Source organism: Rhinopithecus bieti, unplaced genomic scaffold (genome assembly GCF_001698545.2).
Source record: "Rhinopithecus bieti isolate Rb0 unplaced genomic scaffold, ASM169854v2 scaffold_758, whole genome shotgun sequence".
Taxonomy (NCBI): domain Eukaryota; kingdom Metazoa; phylum Chordata; class Mammalia; order Primates; family Cercopithecidae; genus Rhinopithecus; species Rhinopithecus bieti.
Genome location: NW_016803215.1, coordinates 515,531 through 530,523, shown reverse-complemented (window position 1 = coordinate 530,523; position 14,993 = coordinate 515,531). Strand labels below are relative to the sequence as shown.

At 46.9% G+C, this 14,993-nt stretch overlaps 1 pseudogene; it reads left to right on the top strand.

The window, feature by feature from the left end:
- LOC108528056 (supervillin-like) overlaps nt 1–11,689 on the top strand; it is a 50,529-nt pseudogene extending 38,840 nt beyond the window's left edge.
- The last annotated feature ends 3,304 nt before the right edge of the window (nt 11,690–14,993 follow it).

Sequence of the window (14,993 nt, the reverse complement as noted above, 5' to 3'; positions counted from 1 at the left end):
GTGGAGGGATAAGAGATCATGCATATTATTCCAGGGCTACGCCCTCCACAGCACACGTATCTTCTGTACCTTTTCTTTTCTTTTATTTCTTTTTCTTTCTTTTTTTTAATTTTTAATTAATTAATTTATTTTTTTGAGACAGAGTCTCACTCTTGTTGCCCAGGCTGGAATGCAATGGTGCTATCTTGGCTCACTGCAACCTCCACCTCCCAGGTTTAAGCGATTCTCCCGCCTCAGCCACCCGAGTAGCTGGGATTACAGGCACCCACCACCACACCTGGCTAATTTTTTATTTTTAGTAGAGACAGGATTTCACTCTGTTGGCCAGGCTGGTCTTGAACTCCTGACCTCAGGTGATTCACTCGCCTCAGCCTCCCAAACTGCTGGGATTACAGGCATAAGCTACCACACCCAGCCCTCAGCTCTACCTTTTTCTAAATTACCTGTGTTCTTGGGGACAGTGCAAATTCTGAAATCTCAAGCCCACACACGACCTCCAGTTGGGGCTGTGCCATTTTCTTTCCTATCTCTCTGTGCTCTCCTTGTCTGCTGCCCTGGCCAGTCGCCTAGAAATAAGTGCACAAAAGGGCACTTCAAGAAAATGAAAGTGTGTTCATTTTAGTGACAGGAGAATCTCCGTACTCTGGAGAGCTTTGCTGTAACATGAAATAAAATAGTAGAGAATTGTGGGGAGGGGAGCTACGTCTTCCCTACGTCTATTAATTAATTGGAGGGAAACTTGGTGAGCATTTGCAGGTAACCGGGTGGCATAGAGTAGATGACAAGTGAGGTTTGCCCGCAGCTCCTGCCATTGCCGAAATCTCCACCCAGTGTGCCACCCCGAGGGCATTCCAAAGACAAGAATTTGCTAGAATGTGGCCAGGCACAGTGGCCCACACCTGTAGTCCCAGCACTCTGGGAGGCTGAGGCAGGAGGATCGCTTGAAGCCAGAAGTGCAAGACAGCCTGGGCAACATAATGAGACCTGGTCTCTATTAAAAAATCAGCCAAGCATGGTGGCACACATCTGTAGTTCCAGCTATTTGCAAGGCTGAAGCAGGAGGATCATGGCAGCCCAGGAGTTTGACGCTGCAGGGAACTGTGATTGTGCAATTGCACTTCAACCTGGGCAACACAGCAAGACCTTATCTCAAAAAAAAAAAAAAAAAAGACTTGCTTGATTGTAAGAAAAGTCTAGTCCTGACATGGTTCATGTCACATTTAGGCACATCAAAAACTCCATGGACACAAAGCTTTGCAAGACTTCAGACTAAAATAACAAAATGTCATTATTTGGTAAAATGCAGGAAAATAAACCATTTGTTCTATACACCACTTACATGCTTTGAGATTTTTTCCAGTAGCCACATGTGTTTTAGATTCCTTTGTTTAAGCTTAGCTTAATCTTGGTTCTTTTCCTGTCTGTTCTCCCAACCCCCACCCCCACCCTGCAGAAAAGGACAGGGGCGGCCCGACTGGGCGCTATTTGGGAGACTTACTGAACACAATGAAACAATTTTGTTCAAAGAGAAGTTTCTGGATTGGACAGAACTGAAGAGAGAGAATGAGAAGAACCCCAGGGAACTTGCCCAGCACAAGGTATTCCGGTGACCAAGTCTCAAACCTCAGGGCTTGGTTCGGGTCCCAACAAAAGTGGCCTTGATGTAAAATGATCAAATCAGGATAGTTTGCGAGGTCATCACCTCAGATGTATCATTTGTTTGAGGTGAGAACATTCAAATCTTCTCTTCTAGCTCTTTTGAGATATGCAATACAGTATTGGAAAACAGTCAGCCCACTGTGCAGGAGAAAACCAGAACTCATTTTTCCTCTCTGATTGTCATTTTGTACCCATTGGCCAACATCTCCCTATCCTCCCTCTCCCGTCTCCTTCCCACATCCCCTTCCCCATAAAACAGATGCATGTATCAACACATCAAATCATACCCATAATCATGTGTCAACTAAAATACTTTTTTAATTAAAACAAAAAAAACATGGACACACACACACACACACCCTTAAAGCTAAGAGGCCTTCCCAGGATTCACTGGTAGAACAGCAGACAGGCCTCCAATTCTAATCTGACTCCGGGAGGTGAAGAGTCTGGTTTGCACCTGTTTTCAGGCATCCCATGATGCCACACCACCAATGTGGCAATGGGTGTTCAGACCTCCCAGAGTCTTTTTGAAAATGCAGCCTTTCCCTGATTGCACTTAAACATCCTGAGACAGAGTATGGAAGCTGTATTTTTATGCTGTCCCATGAACAGCTGAAGCAGCATTGAGTGTGACAAGGAGTGGCTGTGGAAACAGGCAACTGAACCGATGTCTTCATGTTCTCCTATAGGAAGACCTCAGGGCTGATGTCAAGCCGTACGATGTGACACGGATGGTGTCCATGCCCCAGACGACAGCAGGCACCATCCTGGACGGGGTGAACGTTGGCCGTGGCTATGGCCTGGTGGAAGGACATGACAGGAGGCAGTTTGAGATCACCAGCATCTCCGTGGATGTCTGGCACATCCTAGAATTCGACTATAGCAGGCTCCCCAAACAGAGCATTGGGCAGTTCCACGAGGGGGATGCCTATGTGGTCAAGTGGAAGTTCATGGTGAGCACAGCAGGTTAGTGAACACTCATGGTTTTTTCCAGCTGAAAGAGGCCGGCCCAGCAGCCCTGCAGGAGCCAGCTTCCCCGATGAGTCCTGTTGTGCTCCCCACTGGGTATGTGCAGTGGGGCACTGCAGTCATGCGCCTCTGAGAGCCACTTAGTAAACCACAGAGATGAAAAGAAGGCCGAATTCCTAACAACCTAGCATTGCCGAGGCCGCTGGTGTTCACCTGTAGAAATTGAACTTGCACATCAAGTCTTCTCGGCTCCCTCTCTCTCTCTCCTGCCCCTGTCCCCAGAGCTTTTCTGGGAAACAGAAAAGCTCTAAATGATGGCCTCTAAATGATATTTCCCATGTGGCCGTGTGCTGCTTCAATTAAAGTCGTTGAGTACAGCATATCTTCGTGATTTAAAGCTGGAACCAAATGGGCTGTAACATTATAGTAAATACACGCACGGAAGATTGATTTGAAAAGTGAAAGAGGCTGTTTCTCCCGAGACTGAGAGCACGTGTGGTGCTTTGTGGGTCTGGTATAGTAAATGCAGAGTCTAAACTCTCCTCGGTTCCTGATGGTGACATACCGCATTGCAAAACACTGACCTGGATGCTCTGGAGAAATCACCCCTTTCCTTGCCAAGGAGGAGCCTTTCCCACAGCGCTCCTCACCCCTTCCCACTTAGCATGCAGGTCACAGGTCTGTGATTTCAACTCAGAAGAGAGTTTTTTCGCCTCTTTACAGCCTCCTTGCTGTGCAGGTGCACCTGCCCCTGGGGCCACAGGAAGCACAGGCAGCTGTTTGCTTCAGAAAACTGCAGGCTCAGAACCACGTGATTTCTTTCCTGGTTTATATAAAATGCATCTGTTCATCAACTGACACCATTTCCTGAGCACCTACTCTACAGAAGACACTTTTTGTAGGAACCAAGTAACTATTTCAGACCCTGTCTCCAAGACAATTATCCATGATGTAAAATAAAGCAAGTGCAGGAACACCCAGCAGGCGGGTCTCACTGAGCACAGCCAGTGGGGCTGTGTGCTCTGCAGAGCCGGCTGTGGCCCAGAGGTCCCCCTGCCCCTTCAGGGCACGATGCTGGGGGCTTTATCCTGCCTCTAGCTGAGTGCCTCCTGGGCTCCCTGAGACTTGTTCTGTTGTGGTGCTAATTTCTCAGATGAGGAATAGGACCATAAGATCAGGGAACCTGCCTGAAGCCACACAGCTAGCAGGGAGCAGAGCCGGACACTCACATCCAGGCCAGCCTCTTTTCAAACCCGACTGTGCTGTTAACCCACTCTGCAGGCAGGGAGTCAGAGTGGGGCTCCAGCACAGGATGTGGGGAGCCATGAGTTTGGTTACAAGGATGGGCCGAAGAGCCCAGTCACCAGACTGTGGAGCAGGTCAGGCTTGAACCAGCAGCAAGGCGGCTTGAAGTTGGGCCGCTGAACACATCGAACTTCAGGAGCTTCTTAAACAGCAGGAATGGGATCTTCCAGGGCTCAAGCAGCTTCAGCCTCTCCTTCCAGGGAGTAGTGGGGTGTCAGAAAAGGACCCCCAGTGGGAGGGACTCCCTTCCCTCCCACTCCCCTCCCCTCCCTTTCCCTTCCTTGACAGTGTCTCACTATGTTGTCCAGGCACTTACTTTCTTCGTTTCTTTCCTTCTTTTCTTCCTTTCTTCCCTCCCTCCTTCTCTCCCTCACTCCCTCTCTCCCTCTGTCTCTTTCTCCCTCCCTCCCTCCTCTCTCCTTTCTTTCTTTCTCTCTTTCTTTCTTCTTTCTTTCCTTCTTTCTTTGTCTTTCTTTCCTTTCCCCTCCCTCCCTCCCTTCTTTCCTCCCTTCCTTCCTTCCTTTCTTCCTTCCTTCCTTTTTTTGTTTCTTTCCAGCAGACTTACAACTTTGGAAAAGTCCAGCTTTGGAGAATTAGGATAGAGCAGAGAATGTTCAGATTCCAGACCATCCCTCCAGCAGCAGAAGCACAGCCCGATGGCACTTGCAGTCACTCTGTAGCCAACGCGAAAGCTCTGGCCCCTTGGTGTCACTCCTCCGGCTCCTCTATCACTTGTGCCCACAAGAGCCACACCTGCAAACAGGACCGAGTCAGAGCTCAGGGAGCACTGCTGGGAGAGGGTCAGCACACCTGCAAACAGGACCGAGTCAGAGCTCAGGCAGCACTTCTGGGAGAGGGTCAGCACACCTGCAAACAGGACCGAGTCAGAGCTCAGGCAGCACTTCTGGGAGAGGGTCAGCACACCTGCAAACAGGACCGAGTCAGAGCTCAGGCAGCACTTCTGGGAGAGGGTCAGCACACCTGCAAACAGGACCGAGTCAGAGCTCAGGCAGCACTTCTGGGAGAGGGTCAGCACACCTGCAAACAGGACCGAGTCAGAGCTCAGGCAGCACTTCTGGGAGAGGGTCAGCACACCTGCAAACAGGACCGAGTCAGAGCTCAGGCAGCACTTCTGGGAGAGGGTCAGCACACCTGCAAACAGGACCGAGTCAGAGCTCAGGCAGCACTTCTGGGAGAGGGTCAGCACACCTGCAAACAGGACCGAGTCAGAGCTCAGGCAGCACTTCTGGGAGAGGGTCAGCACACCTGCAAACAGGACTGAGTCAGAGCTCAGGGAGCACTTCTGGGAGAGGGTCAGCAAAAAGCAGCAGCTGCACAGGTGGTACAGCCTCTGCTTGGCTGATGCTGGCCGGCCTGCTGGGGTCAATGTCCTGGCCCAGCGCCTGCAGGGTAGGGTTGCTCGCACTCCAGCAGGGTCAGGGGACAGCTGCTCAAGGTCCCCAGGGATGCTGAGCCAGGCTTCTCCAGGGCATGACAGGGGTTTAATTTCTATAAATAGGTGGCTCTGGGGAAGGATACTTAACCATGAGCAGTCTTCACACCTCTGTTTTCTGTTATTCCTAAATAGCACTACTGGTACCAAACTTATTCTTGAAACTGCTTTGATGGCATAATATGTCCACACTTTATTTATCTATTTATCTATTTATTTATCTATTTATTTATTTATTTACTTATTTAGAGACAGTCTCGCTCTCGCTCTGTCACCCAGGCTGGAGTGCAGTGGTGCAATCTCGGCTCACTGCAAGCTCCGTCTACCAGGTTCACACCATTCTCCTGCCTCAGCCTCCCAAGTAGCTGGGACTATAAGCATCCGCCACCATGCCCGGCTAATTTTTTGTATTTTAGAGCAGCGGGATTTCACCGTGTTAGCTAGGATGGTCTCAATCTCCTGACCTCGTGATCCATCTGCCTTGGCCTCCCAAAGTGCTGGGATTACTGGCATGAGCCATTGCACCAGGCCCTATTTATTTATTTTGAGACAGAGTCTCGCTCTGTTGCCCAGGCTGGAGTGCAGTGGCGCAACCTTGGCTCACTGCAACCTCTCTCTCCTGGGTTCAAGCAATTATCCCTGCCTTGGCCTCCGGAGTAGCTGGGATTACAGGCGCCTGCCACCACGCCCCGTTAATTTTGTATTACACTTTAAATTAGGCAACTGATCAAGGCTGTGAAAAGAATGACTCCGGATCAAGAGGTCAGGAAGTCGAGACCATCCCAGCTAACACGGTGAAACCCCATCTCTACTAAAATACAAAAGAAAAGGAAAAGAATGGCCCCATAAGTTCTTCCCACTAAAAGTTTAATCTTTACATTGCTAAAATTAAAATGAATACACATATGAAAATGAATTTGTATATTGGACTACATGTCAATACATGAAGAAAACTCTTAACGAAAATTAGTGAAATGCCCATTTTGTAAAATCTCTTTAAAGAAATAGAAGTCTAGGCTTGCACCTGTAATCCCTGAGTTTTGGGAAGCTGAGGTGGGAGGATCACTTAAGGCCAGGTGTTCACGACTACTCTGGGCAGCATAGTAAAACCCCATCTGTACGAAAATAAAAAAATCAGCCCAGTATAGTGGCATCTGCCTGTAGTCCCAGGGCTTTGGGAGGCTGAGCCAGGAGGATCCCTTGAGCCCAGGAGTTCAAGGCTGCAGTGAGCTATGGTTATACCACTACACTCCAGCCTGAGCAGCAGAGCAAAACCCTGTCTCTAAAATAAAATACTTTCAAAAGAGATACAATTGTATTTTGGATATATACTGTCAAGTCTATTTAGAATGTTAGGACATGATATTGGTTATTTAAGTGTAAATGTGTATTTACACAATGTATTTGAGTGCTAAAATGTCTAGGTCTTTATAAACTGTTATGATCTATTTGAAACATGCCTTTCCCCAGTAATCTAGTTGGTGCAACAAATTTTCACTACTTTGAGGAACAGGATTGCTAATCAAAGGCAAAATTTTTTGCTAAGTTAGCAGAAATTTCAGTTGAGTGGCTTCCAAATTAATTTTAGGTATTTATAATGTAGTCATTGATGGTTCCTATTTTATTTTGCCCTCTCAAAACATACAAACTTAGCCAGTTCAGATCTACAGTGGATGGTAGGAAAGGCCATTTTAGTGAAAATACTTTAAGAAATTATTAGAATCATTTATGGAACCTATGTTACAGATACTTTGCCAAAGAAATGGCTGAAAAAATCAAGTAAATATGACCCCTGAACTTTTAGGAACTTAAATGAGTTTTCTTCTTCCTTTCAAACCCCAATACAGTTGTAATGTTGGAAATGGGATTGAAGGTAGGAAAATTGAGGTGATATAGAAGCAGAGACTCCAGTCTTTTTTGTTTGTTTGCTTGTTTGTTTGTTTTGTTACAGAGTCTCACTCTGTTGCCCAAGCTGGAGTGCAGTGGTGCGATCTTGGCTCACTGCAGCCTCCACCTCCTGGGTTCAAGCGATTCTCAGCCTCTTGAATAGCTGGGATTACAGGCATGTGCCACCATGCCCAGCTAATTTTGTATTTTAGCAGAGACAGGTTTCACTATGTTGGCCAGGCTGGTCTCAAACTCCTGGCCTCAAATGATCAGCCCACCTCGGCCTCCCAAAGTGCTGGGATTACAGGCATGAGCCACCGCACCTGGCCAGTTCTTTTACTATTACAATTTAACAGGTCTTCTCCACCTCGAAGCTCAGATAAATTCTACCCGTTTCCACAATGCTTTGAATTATTTCATATTTTACATTCATTCTTCATCTGGAATTTACTTTAATTCATACGGTAACTTTAGCTTTGTTCTCTTTTCTTTCAAAGATCCTGGAAGTTTTAACTTCGCACCCCACCTGTTCATCCTCTGCAGCTCCTCTGGGGATTTTGCGGCCACGGAGTTTGTGTATTTTGCCCAAGCCCCTTCTGTGGTCAGTTCCATGCCCTTCCTGCAGGAAGATCTGTGCAGTGTGCCCCAGTCGGGCACTGCTTGCAGGCGGCAGCTATGCTGAGCAGCAGAAGACACACCTTCCATGTGCTTCTGCACACCCAGAACATAGGCTTATCCTCACCCCTAAACCAAAAGGAAGGAGGGTGAAATCAGCCACATATTATAGCATAAGGAACAAGGCTCAGTTACTTAACCCACCCAAAGACGTCAGCTAAGAACAGGTTGAGCACCACAGCGGCAGGCCTGGCGTGTCTGCTCTTCTCCCAGCCTTGCTCTCAGTCTTGTTGCTGCATGGTCACTGGTCGACTGCCATTGCTCCAGCCATCATGTTTACATTCAAGACAGAAAGAGAAAGAAGGGTGGAGGAAAAAAGGGAATTAATAGCCACATCTCTCTCTTTAATCAGATAAAAAAGACGTTTTCCCAGAAACCCCAGCAGACTTCTGCTTATATCCCATTGGGCAGAGCTTGTCACATGGCCAACCCCAGCTGCAAGGGAGCCTAGGAAAGCAAATGGCGGGGAGAAGGGTGTTGAGGTATCGGCTACGTTAGCCAGTGAACAGGGTCTGCCATACCAAGTCTCCACAGCAGAGGCAAGACTCCAGCCCAGGTCTTCTGATCCCAAGGTCAGGGCTGTTTCCACAAGGCCACCACCTCAAGACAAAACCTCTGTGCCCTCATTCTGGTTGGGAAAGTCACAAGAGACTGGGCTTGACAGCCCCTCCTGCCCACCCTCCAGTGAAGCCAAGGTCAGCTGCTTTCCAGTTTGTATTTGTTGCTTCTCACATTACAAGAGCCTGGAGCTGCAGCCAGGGACCTCACCTTGCACTGAGAGCCCAGGGCACCACTGGAAGTTTGACCAGTGCACATGTCATGCTTGGAAAATCTTAGCCATCACAAAGAGAGGCTGTGCCCACGCCCTTCATCCTGGGGCTCAGGGCGGGTTATCAACCTCCACTGGGCTTTTAAAGTGTGGCTTTCACAGAATCCTGAAACGCATGCCAGGAAAGGACACATGGTGAGCCGACCAGCAACAGTGAGAGGCGTTTTGCCACGTGGAGTAAGAGTCAGGCTGACAATTTGAGGAGGAGAAAAGTGAGGAGGAAAAGGCAGTAGAACAATTTTATTTTCAATTTATTTCATTTTATTTTGTATTTTATTTTATTTATTATTTATTATTTATTTATTTATTTTTGAGATGGAGTCTCACTCTGTCGCCCAGGCTGGAGTGCAGTGGCGCAATCTCGGCTCACTGCAACCTACACCTCCCGCGTTCACACCATTCTCCTGCCTCAGCCTCCCAAGTAGCTGGGATTACAGGTGCCCGCCACAATGCCCGGCTAATTTTTTGTATTTTAATAGAGATGAGGTTTCACCATGTTGGCCAGGATGGTCTCAATCTCCTGACCTCATGATCCGCCTGCCTCGGCCTCCCAAAGTGCTGGGATTACATGCGTGAGCCACTGCGCCCAGCCATTTTATTTTATTTTTTAGAAATAGCATCTCACTTTGTCATGCAGGCTGGAGTACAGTGACACAGTCATGACTCACTGCAGCCTCGAACTCCTGGACTCAAGTGATCCTCCCACTTCAGCCCCTGAGTAACTGGGACTATAGGCATGTACCATGCCTGGCATTTTTTTTTTTTTCTTTTGTAGAGGTACGGTCTCACCATGTTGCCCAGGCTGGTCTTGAACTCCTGGGCTCAAACAGTCCTTCTTCCTCAGCCTCCCAAAGCACTGGGATTACCAGCATGAGCCACCACTCCTGGCCACAGTTTTGATGTTTAAAGCCCATTTCTCTGTAAGAGAACCATGAGCTCACCTCACTGCTAAGCAGTCGCGCGCAGGGCAGGAACGCCTCTGACCTGTCTGCCGTGAGATGTGTGCTCCAGTGTTGATTGTGCTCTTTGGAGATACGTGGTGCTAACAGCCCCTTGAGTGGCACATGCATTATCCCTTCCACTCTTAGCACAGTCCTGCCAGTATCCAGAAGGGCCAGGGGCTTGAGCTGGGGCAAAGGGAGGAGGACCTGGAGGACGAGGAATGAAAGAGACCAACACCTTGACGCCACCTCTCTCTGTCTAGAGGCTTCTCCCAGTTGACCTTTCAAAGGGCTGGGGTGTCCTGGGTTTCTCTTTGCCCCTTTGCCCCTGGTTTGACGGCCAAGGGGGTTTCCCCCATGACACAGCAGCGGGGAGGAACAGCATCCACTAGGTTTGGGGAGGAGTGAGCTGGAAGTGTCTGTGAAGGAGCTCCTGATGGTCAGGGTCTGTCCCTGCCCTCACAGCGCTTTTCCTTGTTGACAACCACCACGAGGTGTACCTCTGGCAAGGCTGGTGGCCCATCGAGAACAAGATCACTGGTTCTGCCCGCATCTGCCCTGCCTCCGACCGGAAGAGCACGATGGAGACCGTACTCCAGTACTGCAAAGAAGAGGCCTCGCCAGCAGCTCCCCGGAGCCCTAGACCCTCTTTCTCTTTCTGCATGGGTCAGCCAGTGTCTGTAAAGCCTGGCAGGTGGTAATGAAATCCATTTTTTTCCCCTTTAATTTTTTTGAGATTTATTAATTTTTAGATTCATGCATTCTCAGCTGCCAGCATGAAGAAGAACTAGTTTTTCTCTCTGGTATTATGAGGCCATCTAACATGTTACCCTCAAGGATAAAGGCTATATTGTGGAACGCCCCAGGCAGATTAAAACCCTGTTGTACTCCGGGTTGATCACACTGAGAGACAAGTTGGCCTCTGCCATGTACTTTATCTGCAACCACTACCATGCTGTTGGAAAATGAAAGTCTCCCCCAAATGGTGAATGGCCATTGCCAACCTTTTTGTTATTTATTATTATTTTTAGTGTTATATCCTAAAAGTAAGTTTGTAGTTTTTCATATACCATCCACATGAAATTTCTGGTCCTTTATGTAAAGTGAAAATACCAGTAATTAATATCACATTTTTATGGTTTCATTGATACTATTAGTTTAATATCACTGAGTATGTGCAATTGATTCTCTTCCTGAAAAACTGTTCAGCAATAAATAACATATGAAACCTTCCATCCAATGTTATAGTGAATGTGGATGTATAAGATGCTGTCGTTCGCCGTCAGTCATATCAGAGTTAATCCCGTGGTAGGAAGGCAGAGGGAAGCCGCCACAGTGAATTCAGGAGGAAGAAAATGCTCCACCCAGAAGCTGCAGACAGAGGAGCTCTCCCTTCCAGGAATACAGAGCGTTTTGTTAGGTTCAAGAAGTATAGACTCAGGTTGATTATAGGTCACTATTGTCGTCACAGGCATGAAACTAACATCTTACATAAACATTATCCATGTGTTGTTATGAACTACTCGTAACTTGCATTTTAAGCATGAAGTCATGAGTTCTGACAAAGAAGAAAAGATTTCAAGGGAAATCAGTGAAAGACAGGGTCTCCCTTCGGTCTACTGACGTTGCATTCTGTGTAACTACAGGGAAAAATCTCAAGAAACCACCCCCCAAGTCTTACCTTATCCGTGCTAGTCTGGAACCCCTGACATTCACCAATATATTTCCCAACTGGGAGCACAGAGAGGACATTGCCGAGATCACAGAGATGGTGAGCACGCTTTCCTGCCCTGTGAAGGTGGTTCTGTGCCTTTTGGATTGTGGGTTGACTTTACTTTGGGGAGAGCATCCAATTGCACTTTCAAAGTGGGAAAATATTTTTTATTTTGCAACATGATAACATGTCATGGAATTCGCTCAGGAAGAAGAGAAGTCTAACAGGAAATCAATTGAACTATTTTAGTAATTTTCTACACAGTATACCCAAATTTAAAAAACTTAAAAGCAAAAGTGAGTTTAATCATGCTGACCATATATGTACATAAAAGCTGTGAACTCTTCATTCTGTTTGCTAAGAACCTGTTGCTTGGCATTGCTTGTCTCCAGTGTCCATGTGACGTGCAACCAAACCCTCATGTTTCAGACGTTAACCTTGTGTAGAGGAGACACAAACAAAATCTGATGAATTAGTGGATGTACTGCAACTCACTTATGATAAGGTATCGCTCAACATCTCATTAATATTGTCTTTTATGAGACCACCTGGTATTTCCACATGAGCCATTTATCATAACTTCTATCTACTGAAATATATGGTTATCCAGAATGTTTTCCAACCACACAGAAAAGAAGTTACCTATAACGATGTTGAATTTCTTATTGATGAGCTATTAACATTGCTAGGAACAGCAGTTCCAAGGATTTGTTTTGGTTTGATGGGAGATGGTGTTTTTCATTTTGATTTTTTTTTTTTTTTTTTTTTTAACCATGTAGGAGAGCTGCTTTGATTGGGGAAATGACCCAAGTGTATTTTGTCGTCTCAGATTTGTGTCTCTGACCGACTAAAATTAGGTTGTTTTACAGCAGGGAAGAAATGTAGCCATGTGTGGGAAAACAGGAATGAAGGAGGGTTGAGGAAGAGGAGGTGGTCAACAGGAAGGAGGGAGTCAGTTGGGCATCATGAAGGGTGAGGGGCCTGGTAAGCTTCCATTTTTTCTTTTCTTTTCCAGCCCAGGCTGGAGTGCAGTACCACAATCACAGCTCACTGCAGCCTCCGCCTTCCAGGCTCAATCAGTGCTCCCAGATCAGCCTCCCAAGTAGCTGGGACTACAAGCACACACAATGCCCAGCTAAGTTTGCATTTTCAGTGAGGTTTTGCCACGTTGTTCAGGCTGGTCTTGATCTCCTGGGCTCAAGCCATGCGTTGGCCTCAGCCTTCCAACGTGCTAGGATTACAGGCTGGCTTTCCAAAGTGCTAGGATTACACTGTTGGCTTTCTGATACTCTCAGAGAGACCTGATGGTTGATTTCCTGAGAAAGTAACTCAGATAAGACAAATATAACTTTCTCAAGGTTCAAAACTGGGATAGTCAAATTTTTGATGTTTATTCGAAGAAACCATAAACATCAGTTCTGTGGGACAGTTTAGCCAGTTTCAGAAGGAGGTAACTCACCATTCTCTCTCTGTATTCACTATAGATCCTGGGGGTTGGCAATGGGGCTGTTTACTGTTGTGCAGGCCTATGGGATTCCAGCCAGAAAAGAGTCGGGCTTCCCATGCCAGCAAGTTATACAAATAATTAACACTCACCAAGTGCTGATTCTGCACTAGGCACAACTCCAAGCACTTTACACTGATGTTCTCGTTTAATTATCACAACAGTTCATCAAGATCTATCTTCTTCTTATTCCCATTTTATTGGCATGGGAGCAGAGGCACAGAAACATGAAGTGACTTTCAGTGAGTAGAAAAGTCGGTACTCAGATGCAGGCAGGATCACTCAAACACTTGCCTTCGTCTCGCTTTTTTTGAGACAAGGTCTTGCTGTGTCACCCAGGCTGGAGTATACTGATGCCATCATGGCTCATTGCAGCCTGGAACTTCTGGGTTAAAACCATCCCCCTGCCTCAGCCCCCTGAGTAGCTGGGACTATAGGTGTGCACCACCATGCCCAGCTGATTTTTGTATTTTTTGTAGAGATGGGGGGGTCTCACTGTGTTGCCCAGGCTGGTCTCAAACTCCTGGGCTCAAGCAATCTCCTGCCTTGGCCTCCCAAAGTACGGGGATTATAGGCATGAACCACCATGCCCAGCCCAAAACCTGCCTGTTGACCACTAGTCCCCCCATATATTTGTGATTTGGGCAACAGCTATTAGTCATGCATTCCCATCATCCACCCACCCAAAAAGAGAGAAGTCAATCTGGGGTCCCAAGTTTAATGGAGGAAGAGAATTTACCCAGAATAGCTTGTTCAGACTAAATTCACACAGTGGTTTAAAAGCAAACTTGATTCTGCTCCAAAATATTCTGAATGCACTTTCTGACCTTCTTTTTCTATTGTGGATTAAGAAGGTGCTCAGGCGGGCGGATCATGAGGTCAGGAGATCGAGACCATCCTGGCCAACATGGTGAAACCCTGTCTCTACTAAAATACAAAAAATTAGCCAGGCGTGGCGGTTCACACCTGTAGTCCCAGCTACTAAGGGGGCTGAGACAGGGGAATCACTTGAACCTGGGAGGCGCAGATTGCCGAGATCGCTCCACTGCACTCCAGCCTGGCCACAGAGCAAGACTCTGTCTCAAAACAAAGAAAAAATAAGAAAAAAAAAATGAGGCCAGGGAGGGGAGGACGGTATGATTTCTTTTCAGTTTAATTATTTTAAAAATATTTTTAAACAAATTCCATTATTTGGAGGTCTCTGGTGTTTAGACTTAAAATTTACTAATCTTAGTTTGCAGTTCACTCATGGTGAGCATTTTTCCAGTGGCAGTCCTGAGATAAGATTTGTTTGAAACTCTGTGATAAGGTGAGAAAACATCTAAAAGTCAGAGAAACAAGATTCCATCTCTGCAAAATATTTTAAAAGTGTATTAGGCGAGCATGGTGGCATGCATCTGCAGGCCCAGCTACTCAGGAGGCTGAGGTGGGAGGATCACTTGAGCCTAGGAGTTCAAGGCTATGGTGAACTGTGATTGCACCACTGCACTCCAGCCTGGTGACAGAATGAGACACTGTCTCTAAAAAATAATAATAATAAAAGGGGGCCAAATGCAGGTTCACACCTGTAATCCCAGAGCATTATCAGGCTGAGGTGGGAGGATCACTTGAGGGCAAGAGTTTGAGACCAGCCTGGGCAACAGAGCAAGAGGGGAGGGGAGGGGAAAGGAGGGGAAGGGAAGGGAGGGAGGAAGAAAAAAGAAAGAAAGAGGACTTTTGACCTACATTCTACCTTTTTACGTATAGGACCTAATTAAAATGGATTTACATGTTCAGTCTCCACCCTAAAGTGAACATGGGTTGTGTATTAGTCAGGATTCTCTAGAAGGACAGAACTAATAGGATAGCTGTATATGTAAAGGGGAGTTTATTAAGGAGTATTGACTGATACGATCACAAGGTCCCACAATAGGCCATCAGCAAGCTGAGGAGCAAGGAAGCCAGTCTGTGTCTCAAAGCTGAAGACCTTGAGTCCGATGTTCGAGGGCAGGAAGCATCCTGCATGGGACAAGGAGGTAGGCTGGGAGTCTAGGCCAGTCTAGTCTTTTCAAATTCTT